At 34.9% G+C, this 21,986-nt stretch overlaps 2 long non-coding RNA genes across 2 annotated transcripts in view; one reads left to right on the plus strand and one right to left on the minus strand.

Moving 5' to 3' along the window:
* The window catches only part of LOC127867191 (uncharacterized), a 234,316-nt gene that overhangs the window by 203,199 nt on the left and 9,131 nt on the right, over positions 1-21,986 (minus strand). The window lies entirely within an intron of this gene.
* LOC127867195 (uncharacterized) lies at positions 8,917-11,638 on the plus strand. The gene is made up of 2 exons (XR_008043358.1): positions 8,917-8,973; positions 9,513-11,638. It is a non-coding gene; the product is annotated as an uncharacterized LOC127867195 (long non-coding RNA).

Consider the following 21,986-nt stretch of genomic DNA (forward strand, 5'->3'; position numbering starts at 1 on the left):
TTCATGTAACTGTGTCTATATGTCTGTCTTAATGATATGTTGGTTGAGTTCAAAAGTGGTTCCGGTCCATTGAAAAACATTGCCGCCAGTGGGCGAGGCAGTTGTCCGTATATGGCTAAAGAGAAACCTTGTAAGCACTCTAGAAGTCACAATTTTTGCCCAATTATCATAAAAGTTAATCAAAACATTGGTTTTATTGATATGTCGGATGAGTTCGAAAATGGTCCAGATCGGTGAAAAAACATGGCGGCCAGTTGGCGGGGCAATTTTCTCTATATGTATATAGTGAAAACATGTGAACACTCTAGAAGTCAAATGTTTTGCCCAATTTTCAGAACATTTGTTTCTTTGATACGAGAGTTGAGTTTGAAAATGTTTCCGGTCAGTTGAATAACATGGCTGCCGGGGGGGGGGGGGGGCAGTTTTCTTATATTTATATAGTAAAAAAAGCTTGTGAACACTCTAGAAGTCACATTTTTTGCCCAATCATCATGAAACTTGGTGAATAAATTTGTTAAATATATATATATATATATATATATATATATATATATATATATATATATATATATATATATATATATATATATATATATAACCTCACCTGAGCAATCAATCAGGTGAGCTAAAAAGTGTGTTTCACCGATCTGAGCCATTTTCCAACTTGTCCAAGAAATCAATAAAACCAATGTATTGGCTAAGTTTCACGATGATTAGGCAAAAAATGTGACATCTATAGTGTTCGATCACAAGGTTTCTCTCTATATAGTCACATAAGGAAAACTGCCCGACCCCCCTGGCAGCCATGTTTATTGACCCATCGGGACCATTTGCAAACTCATCTGAGATAGTTATATATATATTTGGTTTGTAAACACTCGAGCATTCACATTTCTCAAGCATTCTTTATCAAAGTTGCTGGAAGATCTCAGTCAAGTTTGACGATGAGCAAAATCACACAATCAATGCCATAATTATTGCCCTGAGATTGTCCAAATTTTCATTATATTATACAAAATCCTTATAAGCAAAGTTTGATGTTTGATAAGGGGGGTCAACTCAAAATATAGGTCACCATTTCAAATCTTACAAAAACAAAAACACTCCCTACGCCAGAGTTTTGGTTCAATAATGACGAAACTTGACCAGAATGTTTGTCTGGTCCATATCTAGGCCATGTTTGACAAAAGGTAAAGATTTAATGAACCGACTCCTCTCAGGTGAGCGAACTAGGGCCATCTTGGCCCTCTTGTTTGAGTCCCCAGAGTGTGCCATAGAGTAACCTACTAACAAGTGAACTCGAGAAGGATGGGCGTATTTCTTAGTATAGCTGCAAATTACATATAATTCCTTTTTACTTTAATATTGTACTGTGTGTGTGGTATTGTGCTCTGGAGGGGGCAGACCGAGTACCCGTAGAAAACACTACTTGTCCGGTATAACTATCAACCAAGCTCACATGTATCCGTCGGAATCTGTGATTGAACACGAATCGCCTTGGTGGGAACCTCGTCTACCAAACCTTGTTCTAATCTTTCATCCTTGCACAAATCGACTTCGCTTATAATTGCCTTTAAGAAAAGGAATGGTTATGGGGGTCTCTAGTGCAAAATATTGCATTTATTTTCGCTTTAAGATGTCGCTTTTACATTGAATTATATTGGGAAACTATTTAGTATATTGTGACCTTCAGTGACAACTAATCCGGGGAGATCACTGTTAAGAACTTTTCTTAATGGTGTTCTTTTTAGACCTAACTCTTTGTTTTATTTGCAATTTAACGGTAAAACGATCGTGTGATATTCAGGAATTAATATCCTTGAGTAATTTGTTATTTTTGTTTTTGATAAAACAAGGACATTATGACCAAACAATTATACTATGTTTTATGCTTGCGTTTCGGACGGTATATAATTCGGAAGTTGATTCCATTTAAAACCAGTGTCGAATAGTAGTGATTTCAGAATTTGAAATTGATAATAATTTGTAATTTATTTGTAAATTTATTTCAGAATACTTGATCATACATATAGCACCACAGAAAATTGTGTTTTACTGTTACATTATTCATAGGCAGCGTACTGGGGCCAACACTTTTTTGATATACATCAATGACATTGACCACATGATTGAAAGCACTATCCGACTGTTCGCTGATAACGCAAAGTTGTTCAACTCAACTGAAGTGCCCTTGGACAATGACCAAATTCAGAGAGATACTCAGATAGACTTTCCCAGTGGAGTGTTACATGGTTACTACAATTCAATACTGCAAAATGTATAGTACTCTTCATTATGGTACAGTCAAGTTACCATTACCGGATCAGTAACATAATTAAGTTGTTCTGATGAAAAGCAATAACTGTTTTGAGACTTCTTTTACACCAGTTTGATTTAATATTAACTTTAACTGATTCAGCACATTATAAGTCTTACTTTTAAACGCAGGCAAAATTCATGCATTAACGGATCAGTTGTAATCATAACGGATCACGTGATCAAAACCACTCAGGGGGCATCTAATGAGCTATTTGAACTGTCGAAACATGAACTGTATTGTTTACATTGACCAAGTTATGGTGCCAGTTATAAATTATATTCATTTTTTTTGTATATACACTTTACGCATGTGTTCTTGTGTGAACTATCTGTTGAAAATTCTAAATAGATCGAAAAGATATGGTCATCTTATAAGCCATGTAAATTGTGTTAATCATATCTAATCATCAATATTAAGCATGGAAAATAAATTAAAACATGAAGATTGAGATCATTAATTGTAAGAATCAACAATATTTGCATATATTTTAGAATAATATATTATAAATACGCAAATTTTTACGCTTTATCCCTTACTGCCCTAATTCTTTATTTCATTTAAGGTGTTGCAAAATCTTAAAAACGAATCAAAACTGAAATGGACTTTTGAAGACAGATATGCTACTAAATGGATTTTAAATTATTGCGTACACTTCTTACATCCAACAGAGTTATAGCATGTGTCCACAAAAAATCTTCAACCTGGATTTTGAAACGAGACGGAAGTCAACGAAGTTGTATATACATGTCAGCAAAACATACCGAAATGTTTGACAAAGAGTAGCTCCGATTACGACTCAATCGATTTGTTTTGTAAGAACATGCCTTGAGGATGTGGTGTGCAAAATATCGTCTAAAACTATTTATCGCGATACGCAATCTTGAACATCAAAGTGATCCGCTATGGGTAATGATCTGGTAATGGTAACTTGGCTGTATACATAACCCAAATATGACTTAATTGTTAGGAGAAGGACCTGATAAAACAGAAATACCTAATAATACTCAAGAATGTGACCTTGGAATACTATTTTCTACTGACTTGAAATTTATTGAGAATATTAATAAATGTATTAACAAAGCAAACAGTATGATTGGGCTGGTGAACCGTGAAAATAACTTTTTATCACATAAATACAAAGCAATTTAGAAAACTCTATAAGGGCTTGATAAGACTGAATCTTGAATATGGAAACTTGATATGGCACCCTAGATTCATAAAAGATATTGAAAGTATAGAGCGGGTACAAAAGAGAGCAACCAAGCTAGTCCATTGTGTGAAACATTTACTGTACCCAGAAAGATTACAAGTTTTGAAGATTCCAACATTAGCATATCCTCGTTTTCGTGGGGACATGATTGAGGTCTATAAGCTGTTGCATGGCAAAGAAGATATTGAGTACACTAAGTTTTTTTTATCTTAATCCTAATACAACAAGAGGACACTCACTTAAACTTAAGAAAAAGTATTTTTCTCTCAGAGGGTAATCACACCATAGAACCTTTTAACAGATGAAATCGTAACAGCGCCATCACTGAATACTTTTAAAAAGACGATTGGACATATTTATGAAAGACTAATTATACACAGTAATACTGGATAGAACCTGGGTCCCTGACCATGAGGGGGCTATTAGAGGCTGAGCCAGCCTGCAGCCCTAACCGGATATGTATGTATGTATATTTAGGGTTTTCATCACAGGCACTCGGCATTAGTTGCTCCCCCAGCTGATACGGTAACCCCCTCCTAAAACCCTCAAAATTGTCCATTTGGGTAACAAAATATCAAAATAAAACAAAAATATTTAATTTTTCTTCTTTATAATAAATATATATATACATCTATATAGACCCTTGCAATGATGATTTCAGCACACCAGCCAATATCATAAGATCACTACTCCATCAATTTTCAACTGATTGGCAAAATCTCGGTATCGAACAACGCAGAAGACTTCATTCTAAATAAATAAATCGGTGCCTTTTCGCGTACCATTCAGTCTATCATAAAGCGGTCATCAAACTGCAAACTTGCAAAAAACATTTCTTTGAATCGATCTGGCTACCACGAAAATACATTGCAAGCTAGCATAATTTGGTTGGACAGTCATTCACATTGAATTCGTATAACAAATGTCTGTATATTTGTCCGTATAACAAATGGACAATTTTGAGGGTAGTAGCTGGTCAGGGAGAGCAACTAATGCCAACTTCCTGTGGATTTCATAACAGCATTTTTCTCTTTTGGTAAAAATGTTAAGTAGATAGATCATAACTTAATTGTTTTGTTATTTAAGTAGCTTGTATATTTTAAAAGCAACTGTTTGAAGTCATTACTGAAGGCTGGAAATTTGCTCTTCAAATTATAATCATCAATTTATACTCTAACCCTGTATTCTAGCAGGTCAGCTATTCTGGCGATATTTCATGTATGCTCCCTGGCTATTGTTTACCAATAAACACTCGCGACCTACTTGTTAAATCTGAAAGAAAACATCTCTCTCTGCCAATATCAATTGATTCTTGGTAATGAGTGCCCTTACATGATGGAATCCATCTTTTGAAGCCCAAATCAACAACAAAACCATCTTAAATAAATTTTCCCATTCAACTCCTTCACTTAAAAAAAAAATGTGTACATCTGCTTGCAAGTGCTTGGGTCAGACATAATTAATATTGTTAAATCTCTTGGGGTTGCACACAGTCACCACTTATTTATTTTGATTTTATTTGTGGTGAAACTTACATTTTTTGCATTGAAATAATTTGATCAGTGCTTCCAAATAAACAAGATATTTATTTATTTTTGTGTCATTAATTTCGAATGATTTAAATTGATATCAACTTCATGGATTGTTTCTTTTGATGGTGATTCAGATCTTTTTTGCTGATGGTGTATCAGATCTTTTTATTCCCCCCTTTGAAGAAGAGGGGGTATATTGTATATTATATTATATTGGTATATTGTTTTGCACATGTCGGTCGGTCCATCGGTCAGTCGGTCGGTCCGTCCACCAGATGGTTTCCGGATGATAACTCAAGAACGCTTAGGCTTAGGATCATGAATAGTCATAGGTACATTGATCATGACTGGCAGATGACCCCAATTGATTTTTAGGTAACTAGGTTAAAGGTCAAGGTCACAGTGACTTGAAATCGTAAAATGTTTTACGGATGATAACTCAAGAATGCTAACGCCTAGGATCATGAAACTTCATAGCTACATTGAACATGACCGGATGATGACCCCTTTTGATTTTCAGGTCACTAGGTCAAAGGTCAACGTCACAGTGACTCGAAATAGTAAAATAGTTTCCGGATGATAAATCCAAGAATGCTTACGCCAAGGATCATGAAACTTTATAGGTACATTGATCATGACTGGCAAATGACCCCTATTGGTTTTCAGGTCACTAGGTCAAAGGTCAAGGTCACAGTGACTCGAAATAGTAAAATGGTTTCCGGATGATAACTCAAGAATGCTTACGCCTAGGATCATGAAACTTCATAGGTACATTGATCATGCCTGGCAGATGACCCCTATTGATTTTCAGGTCACTAGGTCAAAGGTCAAGCTCACAGTGATTCAAAACAGTAAAATGGTTTCCGGATGGTAACTCAGGAATGCTTACGCCTAGGATCATGAAACTTCATAGGTACATTGATCATGACTGGCAGATGACCCGTATTGATTTTCAGGTCACAAGGTCAAGGGTCAAGGTCACAGTGACAAAAACGTATTCACACAATGGCTGCCACTACAACTCACAGCCCATATGGGGGGCATGCATGTTTTACAAACAAACATGTTTTATTAATGTTTAACTTAAATTTAGTCCTATCCTCCTATTTACCACGGAAATACCTAATGTGATAATAGACAAGAATGAAGGACAGTAGTGGGTTTTTTTTGCTGTGACTAAGGTCAAAATGTAGGGTTTTTCATTGTACATAAGTACTTCTAAATTGGAGAAAAAGCAAATATGATTCAGATTTGTCTATTTAATATATAATCCAATGTATAAGCATGGTTTTAGACACAAATGATAATTCTTTAGTACCACTAGCATATCGGTTTTCAGACAGGTTACTTTAAAGTCTACCATGTCACAACATATGAAGTCCTCATATTTCCAAATCGTTTGTGATTGTTTGATGCTGAACATTTGTGGGTGAATTGTTCTTTGGTAAATCTCTCTTAAGAGAGAACGCTCGATCATGGTATATTGCACAATGCTGCATGAGCTGTGTCCATTTACAGGTTTGTTGTAAGCTCTTGCACAAGCTGTTAATAGATACAATTGAAATACTTCCAAAGTTATTGCTGTTAGCGAACATGTGCAATGTTTTTATGCAGCATAAGTTTCAAAGGACTGACAGATACTGTATTTAAGATAGATAGAAATTTATGTTAACATTATACCTATGAAATACAATTTAACAAACATTTCTTCCACTATTTCAGGACGCCTCATTGCCAGTCTGAAGTGTTGCAAATAGGGAATCTCCCCTAGATACCACACAGTTGTGACATTCGGAGGGAAACTGTTATGGTCACTTCTTCTCAACGCTGCACTTGAAGTCATGATGCAAGGATTTTACTGGCGGATTTCTACAGAGTCTTGTAAATTTATGGTCACAAAACATTGTACCTAAACAAATTGGCTTAAAAGGGATCTTTTCACGCTTTGGTAAATTGACAAAATTGAAAAAAGTTGTTTCAGATTCGCAAATTTTCGTTTTAGTTATGATATTTGTGAGGAAACAGTAATACTGAACATTTACCATGGTCTAATAGAGCCATTATATGCATCTTTTGACGATTTTAAAACCTAAAAATTATAAAGCGTTGCAACGCGAAACGATTGAATAATTTGGAGAGTTCTGTTTTTGTCGTTAAATTTTGTGAAACTACAAAGATTGCTTATATAAGGTATAAAATACGTTCAGCATGTGTACTCGGCGTAATAGCTCAGTAGGCTAAAGCGTTTTTACTTCAGGACTCTGGCAGGTCTCCGGGGGTCACTGGTTCGAAACCTGGTCCGGGCAATGTTCTTTTCCTTTTTTTAATTTTATTCTTGATTTTTTACTGGAGCTTTTACGATCCAATGTTTACATTTATCGATATAAAACATTTAATGAATAAGTTAAAAAATGCCAAAATCTGTGAAAAGGCCCCTTTAAACAGCATATTAGTATGTCATCTGACATCCAATCAACCTCACATGTGCCAAGACTGGTCATTAAACCCGTGTCCTATAGGTGTTACCGTGAGTAGCCCTTATACAAACCTATTTATCAAAATAATCTACAAAACGTTTGACATTGTCTCAGTAAAATATTAACCTTAATAACTCCCAACAATGAAGCAATAAAGACACAATGGTTGTTTTAAAGCTGTTGTTTTAGCTTTATAAAAAATATCTTCAGTTTTTATGTCCCCCACTATATATTGTTTTTGCCCTGTCTGTTGGTCTGTTGGTTGGTTGGTCTGCTGGTTGGTTGGTTGGTTGGTTTGCGCCAACTTTAACTTTTGCAATAACTTTTGAAATATTTTAGATAGGAACTTGATATTTGGCATGCATATGTATCTCATGGAGCTGCACATTTTGAGTGGTGAAAGGTCAAGGTCAAGGCCATCCTTCAAGGTCAAAGGTCAAATATATGGGTCAAAATCACTCATTTAATGTACACTTTTGCAGTATTTCAATATTCAAGATAGCAACTTGATATTTGGCATGCATGTGTATAATGGAGCTGCACGATTTGAGTGGTGAAAGGTCAAGGTCATCTTTCAAGGTCAGATGTCAAATATATGTGGCCAAAATCGCTCATTTTATGAGTACTTTTGCAATATTGAAGATAGCAACTTGATATTTGGCATGCATGTGTATCTCATGGAGCTGCACATTTTGAGTGGTGAAAGGTCAAGGTCATCTTTCAAGGTCAGAGGTCAAATATATGTGGCCCAAATCGCTAATTTTATGAATACTTTTGCAATATTGAAAATAGCAACTTGATATTCGGCATGCTTGGTATCTCATTGAGCTGCACATTTTGAGTGGTGAAAGGTCAAGGTCAAGGTCATCCTTCAAGGTCAAATATATGGGTCAAAATTGCTCATGTAATGTCACTTCTGCAATATTGAAGCTAGCAATTTTATATTTGAAATGCATGTGTACACACATGTATCTCATGGAGCTGCACATTTTGAGTGATAAAGGGTCAAGGTCAAGGTCATCCTACAAGGTCAAACGTCATATAGGGGGACATTGTGTTTCACAAACACATCTTGTTGGCACTTGGCAGATGATGATAATAATAATATTCCTAAATTGCAATTAAATTTTCCTTTTTATACTTCTTGACAGGAAATATTATAAGATCACCTTTGGTGGATGGATGGGCAGACAGCTTTCCGCTCTCAAAGTCTTACAGGTTTTATTGAACCTTTATCAAACTTACCCTAAATATGCTAGTCACTTATTACTTGTATACATGTATAACCTATATCCTAACAGATTATTGGGGTTTGGTTATTTCTTGTTTCATTGAGTATGTGTTCAATAAAGAATATTTTAAAGGTTGATGGCCACACATCCAGTTCACAAGTCTTAAAGATGAGCACTAGTTGCCTGTGATAAGAAGTAATCGGTACGTAAAATTCCAAAGTTATGTTAAGTATTAATACGAATCTTACTTTTGGGGGAATATTCCCGTTTACATAGATTTTCCTATTTTAACATAAACACAAACAAATCCTTTTCCCGTTTTTTCAAGATGGGCCAGTAAACATTTGTGCAGAAGAAAACAACTTTGAATGTAGTGTTTTGCAAGAGGTAAAAATGTTGTTACCAGTTATTAACATTCTTGGCCAGCAAATTTGCAAAATGTTTTTTCTTTTAACAAGTACCTGTAAATACTTTGAATGTATAACAAATATTACATGACTGTGGTGTTCCAATTGTTTGTATAGCACACGTTTATGGTGTCAGTATACAAACATCACAACAATAAAATATTTCATTTATTGTGTACCTTCTTTGATAAAACACACTTAAACTCATCAATGCAATAACTAATGTACATATTTTGAATGTAAAGCAAACAATATATTTAGTTACAATTATTTCAGTAAGATTGTCTTTATGTATAACTAAATTGTTTTTACAGACGTTCTCATGTGTTTACAGCCAGTAGTGCCTTGGAGTGCCTTGCAACCAAAGATGAGTTTATAGATCAGGGGAGGGAACTCTCACCAGAGGAGGCGGAAATACAGAAGGCTGTATTTAGTATAATGAACACATAAGGAACATGTTTTGAATGTTTGATAAACAGTTAAAAATCCTGTTCTTATGCATCCCATGATCTTTTAAGATTGTGGGGTATATCAGTTTAAGTATATTCATTAATTTTAAAGTTGGAGGACAACTTGTATTTGTATGATTTAGGACTTTAATGATTATTTGCATTTACATTATGTTTTCATACATATTCTGTGTTATTGCTTTCTTAGTCCAACGTTTTTAGCTCCACTGGCCGAAAGCCAGCGGGGCTTATGTCATGGTCCTGTGTCCGTCGTGCGAATGTCCGTGCGTTAACTATTTCTTTAAACATCTTATTCTCCGAAACTACTGGTCCAATTCTGATGAAATTTCTCAGGAATGTTCATGTGGTGAACCTCTTTCAAATTTGTTCAAATAATGTCCCTGGGGTCAAATTTGACCCTGCCCCGGGGGGTCAAAAAATTGAAAATTTGCTTATATAAGGCCTATTTTGTGCAAACTTTAAGAATCTTCTTGTCCATAACCATTGTGCCTAGGGCTACCAAATTTAGTATGCAGTGACATCTTATAGTCCTCTACCAAGTTTGTTCAAATTATGCCCCTGGGGTTAAATATGACCCTGCCCCGGGGGGTCAATAAATTGAAATTTGCTTATATATGGCCTATTTTGTGCAAACTTTAAAAATCTTCTTGTCCATAACCATTGGGCCTAGGGCTACCAAATTTGGTATGTAGTGACATCTTATAGTCCTCTACCAAGTTTGATCAAATTATGCCCCTGGGGTTAAATTTGACCCTGCCCCGGGGGGTTAAAAAATTGAAAATTTGCTTATATAAGGCCTATTTTGTGCAAACTTTAAAAATCATCTTGTCCATAACCATTGGGCGTAGGGCTACCAAATTTAGTATGTAGAGACATCTTATAGTCCTCTACCAAGTTTGATCATATTATGCCACTGGGGTCAAATTTGATCCTGCCCCGGGGGGTTAAAAAATTGAAAATTTGCTTCTATAAGGCCTATTTTGTGCAAACTTTAAAAATCTTCCTTGTCCATAACCATTGTGCCTAGGGCTACCAAATTTGCTATGTAGTAACATCTTATAGTCCTTTACCAAATTGTTCAAATTATGCCCCTGGGATCAAATTTGACCCTGCCCCGGGGGTTAAAAAATCGAAAATTTGCTTATATAAGTCCTATTTTGTGCAAACTTTAAAAATCTTCTTGTCCATAACGATTGGGGCTAGGGCTACCAAATTTGCTATGTAGTGACATCTTATAGTCCTACTAAGTTTGTTCAAATTATGCCTCTTGGGTCAAATTTGACCCTGCCCCGGGGGGTTAAAAAATCGAAAATTTGCTTTTATAAGGCCTATTTTGTGCAAACTTTAAAAATCTTTTTGTCAATAACCATTGGGCCTAGGGCTACCAAATTTGCTATGTAGTGACATCTTATAGTCCTCTACTAAGTTTGTTCAAATTATGCCCCTAGATGATGCTGACGTCTCGTATAAGCTTTTTTATACTAACTAATATCTCACTTGTTGGTTTACTTTATAAAATGACGTTTTTATTGGATTGTTTGATTGATTGAACTTGCTAACTGAATTCAAGTGAGTGCAATTAACTCACAGAAATGACGCGACAACATTAAACGCCGTTGCCTGTTACTCGCTTACTTTATTCACGTAACATTAACTCACGGAAAGAACGTGACAAGATCATGTTTCGTCGCCTGTTACGCTCATTTTGTTGACACAACACTCAAGTATGTATATTTCCGTAAAATTTTCAAACACATTTTTTTTGACTTTTAAAAAAAGCGAACGTCTTAAGACCATGTCTTTTTGATATATAGATTGGACACAAATTTCCTTTGTTTCAGTTGTGTCACTTTACAACCTTGGTCACGATTATACTTATGTGTCTGATGCTACTAATCAATCGCCATGTTCTCTCCACAAACGTCAGTCGTGCGAATGGTGTCAATTAAATGTACTTAAATATAAAATATATAGCACTTATTGAAAAATGCGCATGAGTTTGATTATGTTTTTCTGAAACGTGACATTGGAACACAACAACCATTTTAATCACTGCTATTTGGAAGTGTGGGGTGAATAAGTCTTGATTTCTGGAAACATAATTTTTAGAGACCCAGTCCCTATAATTAGTGCAACATGAGATAATTTTGGAGATGCAGACTCATATTTTCATCAAAGTCAAATTGTTACCCCTACTTATGATAACACGATTAGTATCATCACTACTTGTTTTATAATGTTTAGCTGTAAAACTCTTAATTAAAGGCTCATGGACGTAAAGACTGAGTTTTACGTTACTCGAAAACCACATTATTTTATGTGTTTAACTTTTAACTTTTAAGTTATTTTTATCAGTTAATAAAACAGCTGAAATGTACTGAAACCAATTACGCGGGAGATCGTAAATATATTCAACTGTTTTAATATATAATTGGTTCAACTTATTATTTATTTATTATGTTATAATCTTAAGAACGATGTCAACTGTTGATTGTTTTCAACGAGTTAAGGACGTGTGCGTATAGTCAACCGTTTATGAGGCTTACAATATTCTAGGTCATGATACTATAACACTTTTTGCTCTTCTTGAAAATCAGCTCAAGATCCATGCCCCGCATGGAATCGCGCTCAATTTAGAAAAAAACAAACAACATAAAAACAGATGAGATCACATTTTAGAATCCATTTTTAAAGAAATGTTTACGGTGGCATGAACGTGACAATGAAACGTATGTATACTTATCACATGGGAATAACAATTAAAATGTCTTAAAGATACGGGTTTCAAGTTTTGACTCGAATCGATATTATGCTTTTCATACAAAAATATTTCTTAACAACTATATAAAAAAACGTATACATAAAAAAACGTATACATCTTAGAAAAAACTTTTTACATGAATGTGCTTTTGAAACAATTGAAAGTATTAAGAATAACAGATATTACTGACTAAACACAGCATCCGTTTTAAGCCTACATTTGTGAAAATGTCCTTTCAAATCAATAAGTTTAACATGTCACATGTATTGTTACATACGACGTTTGCTTATTGTCGATTTGTGCATACTATGAGTAGATTGTCGGCAAAATAAAACAAAATGGATTTAAATAGCGTAGATAAAGTTGTTCACACAAGTGTGACTTAAAAATTATTACATGAATGTTGTATATGGTAATAAACGTAAAAACGTTATTTAATCATTAAAACACACATATCATGTTCTCATCTATATATAAAGGTGGCTTTATTAACACACGATTATCCTCTGATGTTTTTGAAGCTTCAGACAGGTTACTGTATTTCACTGTTATATTTCAGTGAAGAGGCCGTTTACAACTGTTTTTCTGTACGTCCTGTGCAAATTAACAGCTAATTATGGAAGCTAGAATCTCAGGACAGTACATCGGTATAATTTACAATCTTCTTATCCAGAATACTTATTTGCTGACACAGTTTCACTGACCGAAAACTCGTTTGGTAGCATATGATACTTGAACTTGCCAATACTTTTTCGATTAGAAAACTTTGATGGCAATACAAATGTTAAAATTCACCCCAGGAAACCCGATACCTTACGGGTCGTTTAATACCATAAGAGACAGTTCTGTGCATTTTGACATTAATTTACATAGGGTAAGTAAATTGGAAAAATTAAATTTTTCAAAGTCATATTTGAAACAACTGTGTATTAACATTGATAACAAATGTATTGGCCTACATGTAGAAAAAATCCTGACAAATTTTCTTTAAAAAAATGAGCGAAATGTGGCTCCCTGAAGTAGAAGATCGGGCAAAACGAGCCATGTTCAGTCATTTAGGGGAGAAAATACTGCTTTAATTTGCAAGCCAAATAGTTTTCTGGAAAAACCCTGCTGAGAGGTTATGGCAGACATGTGAACGTTTGTATAAACCCCTAATAATGGCAGTGGCTTGCAAATTAAAGCAGTTTTTTCTCCCCTGAATGCCTGAACATGGCCCGTTTTGCCCGATCTTCTACCTCAGGGAGCCACATTTCGCTCATTTTTTAAGAAAATTTGTCAGGATTTTTTCTACATGTAGGCCGATACCTTTGTTATTAATGTTAATACACAGTTGTTTCAAATTTGAATTTGAAATTTTTTTTTTTCCAATTTACTTACCCTATGTAAGTTCATGCCAAAATGCACAGCACTGTCCCCTATGGTATTACACGACCCGCAAGGTATCGGGTTTCCTGGGGTGAAATTGGATTTGTTGGAAAAAAAATAAAATAACAACAAGTGTGTGCGACCGTGGAACACAAGATTTGGATTATGTATCCGGTCTTAGAATGGCTTAGGTAACTTGTAACTCGACCGGATATAAACGGGCTCAGCTCTGCAAAAAATTTGACTCAATTTAAGTTTTATTTTAATAAGAAAGAATACATGAACCGACACAAATGTTAAAGCCAAAACGGAACGGAATTTAATTTAAATCGAACCAAAAAGTGTTACTAGTGCTCGATTGGTCATGGTCGGCTCGGGTACTACTGACATGTACCCCGGGTACTCTTAAGTATACTAACATGTATCCCGGGAACGGTAAATATGCTAAAACGTACCCAGTCGATATAAGACTGTACCCGAGTTGTAATCCCGCCCAAAATCCGATGTCATAAAACGCGCTACCGATTACCGTTAAACGATATTGTTTATCTTACACAAACTTCTCTTTAAAAAAACAACTGCATCGACATGTTTTTGAGTGTGAGTTCCGATAATATAGAAGCCATTAAAATGAAAATTTACATAAATTTGGACATAATTAATTTACATAAAAGCCGACAACGACTGATTAAGCGTTAAAATTCCCGGGTACTTTTAGTATAACTGTCGGACCCGGAGTACATGTAAGTATACTTAAGAGTACCCGGGGTACATGTAAGTAGTACCCGAGCCGACAATGACCAATTGAGCGTTACTAGTATTAACAAGAAGTGTTTGTGAAACACTATGTCCCCCCCATTTATCTGACCTTTGACCTTGAAGGATGACCTTGACCTTTCACCACTCAAAAAGTGCAGCTGCATGAGATACGCATGCGTGCCAAATATGAAATTGCCATCTTCAAAATTGCAAAAGCTATGGCCAATGTTAAAGTTTGACGCAAACAAACCAACAAACAATCAGGACAAAAACAATATGTTCCCCAGTATACACTTGGAGACACTTCTAACGCATCACTTAATCATATCAATATAGCTCCCGGATTTTTTATCGGATTGTGTTGAAATTTGGACCAAGAATAATTCAACACATATCTAATAACTCTTGAAAATGTAAATGAAATTGAAAAACAACAACATGTAAAACTTAACAAATTAAAAACGTCACTTCAAAAGTCAAATTCGCAGACTCGTACAACGTAAAATAATAACAATGTGAAAATAAAACGCATAAACTTACACGTCTAAATAACTGACCGGCTTGCAACATGCCGATTGAGCAATTTCGCTCGTGAATATTCATACGAGCCTTAATGTTTTTATTAAATTAATGTTATGTTGTTCTTGTGTAAAAACTTACCTAGAATTATGAAATTGAAATTAAATTGGAATAAAATGTATATCGCCTTTTACTACACTTGGTGATTTTTCTAACGCAACAGTTTTAAAACTTACATATCTCAGTAATGAGTAAATATTTTTATTTAAAAATGCACATGTGATCATTTTACTACAGTATGTGCAAGCTAACAATAAAAGCATTCATCCGTGACGATCGGACGCTTTAGCAAGTGGGAAAGGTAGCCTGTAAAATGTAAAGTGCGCGATTGCGCTCCTGAATATTCATACGAGCTATATTGTTTTGTAAATTAATTTTATGTTTTCCTTATGTAAGTACTCACCTAAAATAATTAAATTGAAATAAAACTAGAATTAAATCGCGTTTCAACATGTTCACGTGCAAAAATATAGAACCACACCTACCCCACGTGCTGAAGCGTCCAATCGTCACGGATAAATGATTTTATCGTGAGCTTGCTTAGAACGTAGTCAAATGATCATATGTAAAATTTTAAATCAATATCTTTAATCGTAACTGAGATATTCAAGATTGAAGAGTGATGCGTTAGAAGTGTCTCCAAGTGTAGACTGGTGGACATAAAAAAATCTGGTTTACAGATCTGTGTCCATTATTTTCCTTAATCCATATTTTGATAATAGCATAAAGCTGTGTCTGTTAGTCTGATAATAACGTTGTCAAAAATGCATACTTGCAATGTGGTAGTTTAAATAAAAAGCAAAGAAGGAGTATTATTTAGAGATGAGTATGACTATAAAAGTAAAACCCGTAATATTTTTATGCATCTCGATATAACTTAAACGTTAACAAGCAATCGATCTTTTCTCGTAAATTGTATTTGTTAAATTAAATTGAATATACTTGGATATTTGATACATTTATAACCCACTTTTTACTATTTAAGGAATAAAATAATAAAAAATATAAAAAATAAATAGAATTTTATTTGCATATACATGTATTTCTTTCCTGAAACACTGCGTTTTTTCTCTAACTATAATTTTAATGTGTTCGCGTTTTCACATATATCTCAATCACCTGGAAAGTGGCGTTGTATACCCCTTAAACCGTATACTGCATTCTGCAGCCTATATGTGTATTTCATAGTTAATGAGGTCATTTCGCGCCTGAGGCAACATAATGTGAGGACCTGGAGTGTGTCCCAGCATTCCTACCTAACGTAATAGATACACGAAAGGTTGGACGACATTTGGTACTTTAGTTACCGGTATTTAATTGCTAAACGACAGTCAATTTTGGTGTGGTTTTGTTGCGGGTGTGGGCGGAATGCTCGGAGAAAACCCCACCGGACCGGTATGGTGACTAACAGCAAAACCCGCATTCGCCGTAAGTTGGCATTGAATTCGTGCCATTAGGTGTAGATCCGGCTTGTTTCCAAACACTTCCACCTTATAAACTTACCAAACTCTCGAAAGTTGGAACGATTTTGAATTAGAGCTGCAATTTCCAGCTATTTACTAAAAGATTGTCCATTTTGGTTGTGTATTGTGCAGTGGCGTGTTGCACGCAGTACCCATTAAGAACCACACCTGTCCGATATAATGACCAACTACCAAGATCAAATGCGACGGGAACGGGAATCGAAATCGGGTCGTCTTGGTGAGAATTCGTGTACCAACCACTGAGTTAACCGGACGACCTACATAGTGTAGCTCGATTGTTCATTGTCGACTCGGATACTAATTACATGTACCCCGGGTACTCTTAAGTATACTTAAATGTACCCCGCGTTCGAAAATTATACAAACACGTACCCGGCAAATTAAGACTGTACATGAGTTTTATTCCCGTCGAAAATCCGATCTCTTAAAACGCACTATGAAATACGAAACAAAATTTTCTTTAAAAAAATCCTCAAAATGGTTTTTTAAGTAGGAGTTTCGATAATATAGAGGCCATTTTACAGAATATTGACATAAATATGAACATGATTAATTTGTAAAGAGCCGACAACGACCAATTTAGGCTCGATTGGTCATTGTCGGCTCGGGTACTACTTACGTGTACCCGGGTACTCTTAAGTATACTTAAATGTACCCCGGTTTTGGTAAATATGCTCACACGTACCAGGCCATTTTATAATGTACCCGATATTTATTCCCGACTAAAATCCCATGTTGTAAAAAGCGCTACGGAATACGAAACAAAATTCTCTTTGAAAAAAAACTTACTCAAAATGCTTTTTGAACAGTAGTTCCGATAATATAGAGACGAAATGTTATATAATATCGACATACTTATGACCATAATTAATTTGATGAAAAATCCGACAACGACCAATTTAGCGTTAGAATTCCCGAGTTCGTTTCAGTATATTTACCGTACCTTGAGTACATTTAAGTATACTTAAGAGTACCCGGGGTACATTTAAGTAGTACCCGAGCCGACAATGACCAATCGAGCCCAATTTAGCGTTAGAATTTCTGGGTATGTTTCAGTATATTTTCCGTACCCGGTGTACATTTAAGTATACTTAAGAGTACCCGGGGTACATTTAAGTAGAATTTCAATTTTATATGTTGTCACACAGTTTATAAAAAAATACATTGGTTGCATTCCATGTGACAAAATCACAATGTCATCTTTCATTTACATACTGCATTTCATTATTTTCACGTCAAAATTGAGCTGCAAAGTCAAAATTATAACCCCGGGATTATAACCCCAAAACATCTGCTCACAACTTATGGCAAGATTGAACTTTACCGGCACGCAGTTGTTTTCCACTATTGACAAAGCGGGGGTTTGGGACGGTAGCCCCCGATACTAAGGAATATATATATTACAAAAAGGATTATTAGGGGTTTCGCTAGGTGTTAGGTGCTGCGCGCATAGCAAAGATACAATTATACGCTTTTCCATTCTTTTGTACGTACTGGTAAAGTTCAATCGTCCCCAACTTATAATCAAATATGACTTAGGCAAATGACAAAAAATATCATTTAAAAAGTATGGGGGTGAATTGTCTTGGGGTGAATTGTCTTTGGGGGTGAATTGTCCAAGGAAATCAAATTCTGGGGGTGAATTGTCCAGGGCGTGAATTGTCTTGGGGTGAATAGTCTGACACCCCAGTGACAACTAATCAGGGGAGATCACTTTCAAGAACTTTATTAATGGTGTTGTTTTTAGACCTTACTCTTTGTTTTAATTGCAATTTAAAGGTAAAACAATCGTGTTGTAATCAGGAAATTATATCCTTGAGTAATTTGTTCTTTTTGTTTTTAATAAAACAAGGACATTATGACCAAACAATTATACTACGTTTAATGCTTGCGTTTCGGACAGTATATATTTCGGAAGTTGATTCAATTAGAAACCAATGTCGAATAGTAGTGATTTCATAATTCGTTTTTGATGTTTATCGTTATTTTAAATTTATTTCAGCATACTTGATTTAACGTATATCACCACAGAAAATTGTGTATTTTGCTGTTACATTACTCATAACGTTTTCATCACTCTCACTCAGCATTATCAGCATTAGTTGCTCCCCATTATCAAGCTGCTACCCCCTCCCAAAACCCCCAAAATTGTCAATGTGTTTAACAAAATTTCAAAACAAAAAATGTTAGTTAATTTTTGTTTACTTATATTATATATATACATATAGCAAGGTATGTGACACCAGCCAATATCAGAAGCTCACTACTCTATCAATTTTCAACTGATTCGCAAACTATTGGTATTAAACAATGCAAAAGACTTCATTCTTAATGAATAAATCAATGCCTTTTCACATAAGTCTATCATACAGCAGTCATCAAACTGCAAACTTGCAAAAACGTTTCCTTGAATCGATCTGGCTACCACGAAAATACATTGCAAGCTTGCATAATTTGGTTGGACAGTCATTCACATTGAATTCGTATAACAATTGTCTGTATAATGTTTCGTATAAAAAATGGACAATTTTGAGGGTTTTGGTAGGGGGTAATAGCTGGTTGGGGGGAGCAACTTATGCCTAGTCAGTAGTGCCTGTGAATTTCATAACAGCATTTTTCTCACCTCTTTGGGAAAATGTAAAGATTTTAAGTAAATTTATCATAACTAAATTGTTTTGTTAGTTAAGTAGCTTGTATATTTTGAAAGCAACTGTTTGAAGACATTACTGAAGGCTGGAAATTTGCTCTTAAAAAAAAATAATCATCTATTTACAGGGCCCTCAATCTATTAAATCTGCCGCCGAACTTTGGCGGCAGTCCCCCACCTGAAAAGTATACTTTTTTCTCCTTTTTGGGGGAAAAATTCCCCCTAAAAAAAAAAAAATTTTTTTTTTTTTTTTTAATAGAAAGATGTGTCTAATGATTATTATATCTCAATTCTATTTGAATTTAATCTTTGCAAACATACTAAATTATAAAAAATGCAATGAATATAGTGCAAACATGTACAAATGTAATAATGAGAGAGTAAGTAAAAAAATCCCCCAAAAAGGGAAACGCCGCGAAAATTCCCCCTCCTAAGGGCTGCGGACCCCTTCCCCAAAAGTAGTGTGAGGGCCCTGATTTATACTCTAACCCTGTTTTCTAGCTGGTCAGCTATTCTGGCAGTATTTCATGTATGCACCCTGGCTATTGTTTACCAACAAACACTCGTGACCTACTTGTTAAATCTGAAAGAAAACATCTCTCTATGCCAATATCAATTGATTCTTGGTAATGAGTGTCCTTTCATGATGGAATCCGTCATTTGAAGCCAAAATCAACTACAAAACCATTTTAAATAAATTTTCCCATTCATCTCCTTCACTTAAACAAAAAGTGTACATCTGCTTGCAAGTGCTTGGGTCAGACATTATTAATATTGTTAAAATTCTTGGGGTTGCACACAGTCACCACTTATTTATTTTGATTATATTTGTGGTGAAACTGACATTTTTTGCATTAAAATAATTTGATCAGTGCTTCCAAATAACCAAGATATTTATTTATTTATGTGTCATGAATTTCCAATTATTAAAAATGATATTAACTTCATTGATTGTTTCTTTTGATGTTGTATCAGATCTTTTTTGCTGATGGTGTATCAAATCTTTTTTGATTCTCGTTTAATTTAATTTTAGTGCTATCTCTCCTATTTACCACGGAAATACTTAATGTGATAATAGACAAGAATGAAGGACAGTAGTGTTTTTTTTTTGCTGTGACTTAGGCCAAAATGTAGGGTTTTTCATTGTACATAAGTAATTCTGAATTGGAGAAAAAGCAAATGTGATTCAGATTGTCTATTCAATACATTTTCCAATATAATAAAATGATAAACATGGTTTTAGACACAAATGATAATTCTTTAGTACCACTAGAATATCAGTTTTCAGGCAGGTTACTTAAAAGTCTGCCATGCCACAACATATGAAGTCCTCATGTTTCCAAATGGTTTGTGATTGTATGTTGCTGAACATTTGTGGTTGAATTGTTCTTTGGTAAGAGAGAACGCTGGATCATGGTATATTGCACAATGCTGAATGAGCTGTGTCCCTTTTACAGGTTTTTTGTTAGCTCTTGCACAAGCTGTTAATAGATACAATTGAAAAACTTCCAAAGTTATTGCTGTGAGCGAACATGTGCAATGTTTTTATGCAGCATAAGTTACAAAGGACTGACAGATACTGTATATAAGATAGATAGAACATTATGTGAACATTATACCTATGAAATACAATTTAACAAACATTCCTGCCACTATTTCAGGAAGCCTCATTGCCAGTCTGAAGTGTTGCAAATAGGGATTCCCCCTAGATACCTCACAGTTGTGACATTCGGAAGGAAACTGTTATGGGCTCTTCTTCTCAATGCTACAATTGAAGTCATGATGCAAGGATTTAACTGGCTGATTTCTACAGAGCCTTGTTAATTTATGGTAACAAAAACATGGTACGTAAACAAATTTGCTTATCCAGCATCTTAGTATGTCATCTGACATCCAACCAACCTCACATGTGCCAAGACTGGTTATTGAACCCATGTCCTATAAGTGTCACAGTGAGTAGCCCTTATACAAACATATTTATCAAAATAATCTACAAAACGTTTGACATTGTCTCAGTAAAATATTAACCGTAATAACTCCCAACAATGAAGCAATAAAGACACAATGGTTATTTTAAAGCTGTTGTTTTAGCTTTATAAAAAATATCTTCAGTTTTTGGCACTTGGCAGATGATGATAATAATAATATTCCTAAATTGCAATATTATTTTCCTTTTTATACTTCTTGACATGAAATATTATAAGATCACCTTTGGTGGATGGATGGGCAGACGGCTTTCCGCTCTCTAAGTCTTACAGGTTTTATTGAACCGTTATCAAACTTTCCCTAAATATGCTAGTCACTTATTACTTGTATACATGTATATCCTATATCCTAACAGCCTATTGGGGTTTGGTTATTTCTTGTTTCATTGAGTGTGTGTTCAATAAAGAACATTTTTAAGGTTAATGGCCACATATCCAGTTCACAAGTCTTAAAGATGAGCAGTTGCCTGTGATAAGAAGTAATCGGTAACGTAAAATTCCAAAGTTATGTAAAGTATTTACACAAATCTTACTTTGGGTGGAATATTTCCTGTTTACATAGCTTTTCCTATTTTAACATAAACACAAACAAATCATTTTTCCTTCTTTTTCAAGATGGGCCAGTAAACATTTGTGCAGAAGAAAACAACTTTGAATGTAGTGCTTTACAAGAGGTAAAAATGTTGTTACCAGTTATTAACATTCTTGGCCAGCAAATTTGCAAATGTTTTTTCGTTTAACAAGTACCTGTAAAT

This window comes from Dreissena polymorpha, chromosome 2, assembly GCF_020536995.1.
Source record: "Dreissena polymorpha isolate Duluth1 chromosome 2, UMN_Dpol_1.0, whole genome shotgun sequence".
Taxonomy (NCBI): Eukaryota; Metazoa; Mollusca; class Bivalvia; order Myida; family Dreissenidae; genus Dreissena; species Dreissena polymorpha.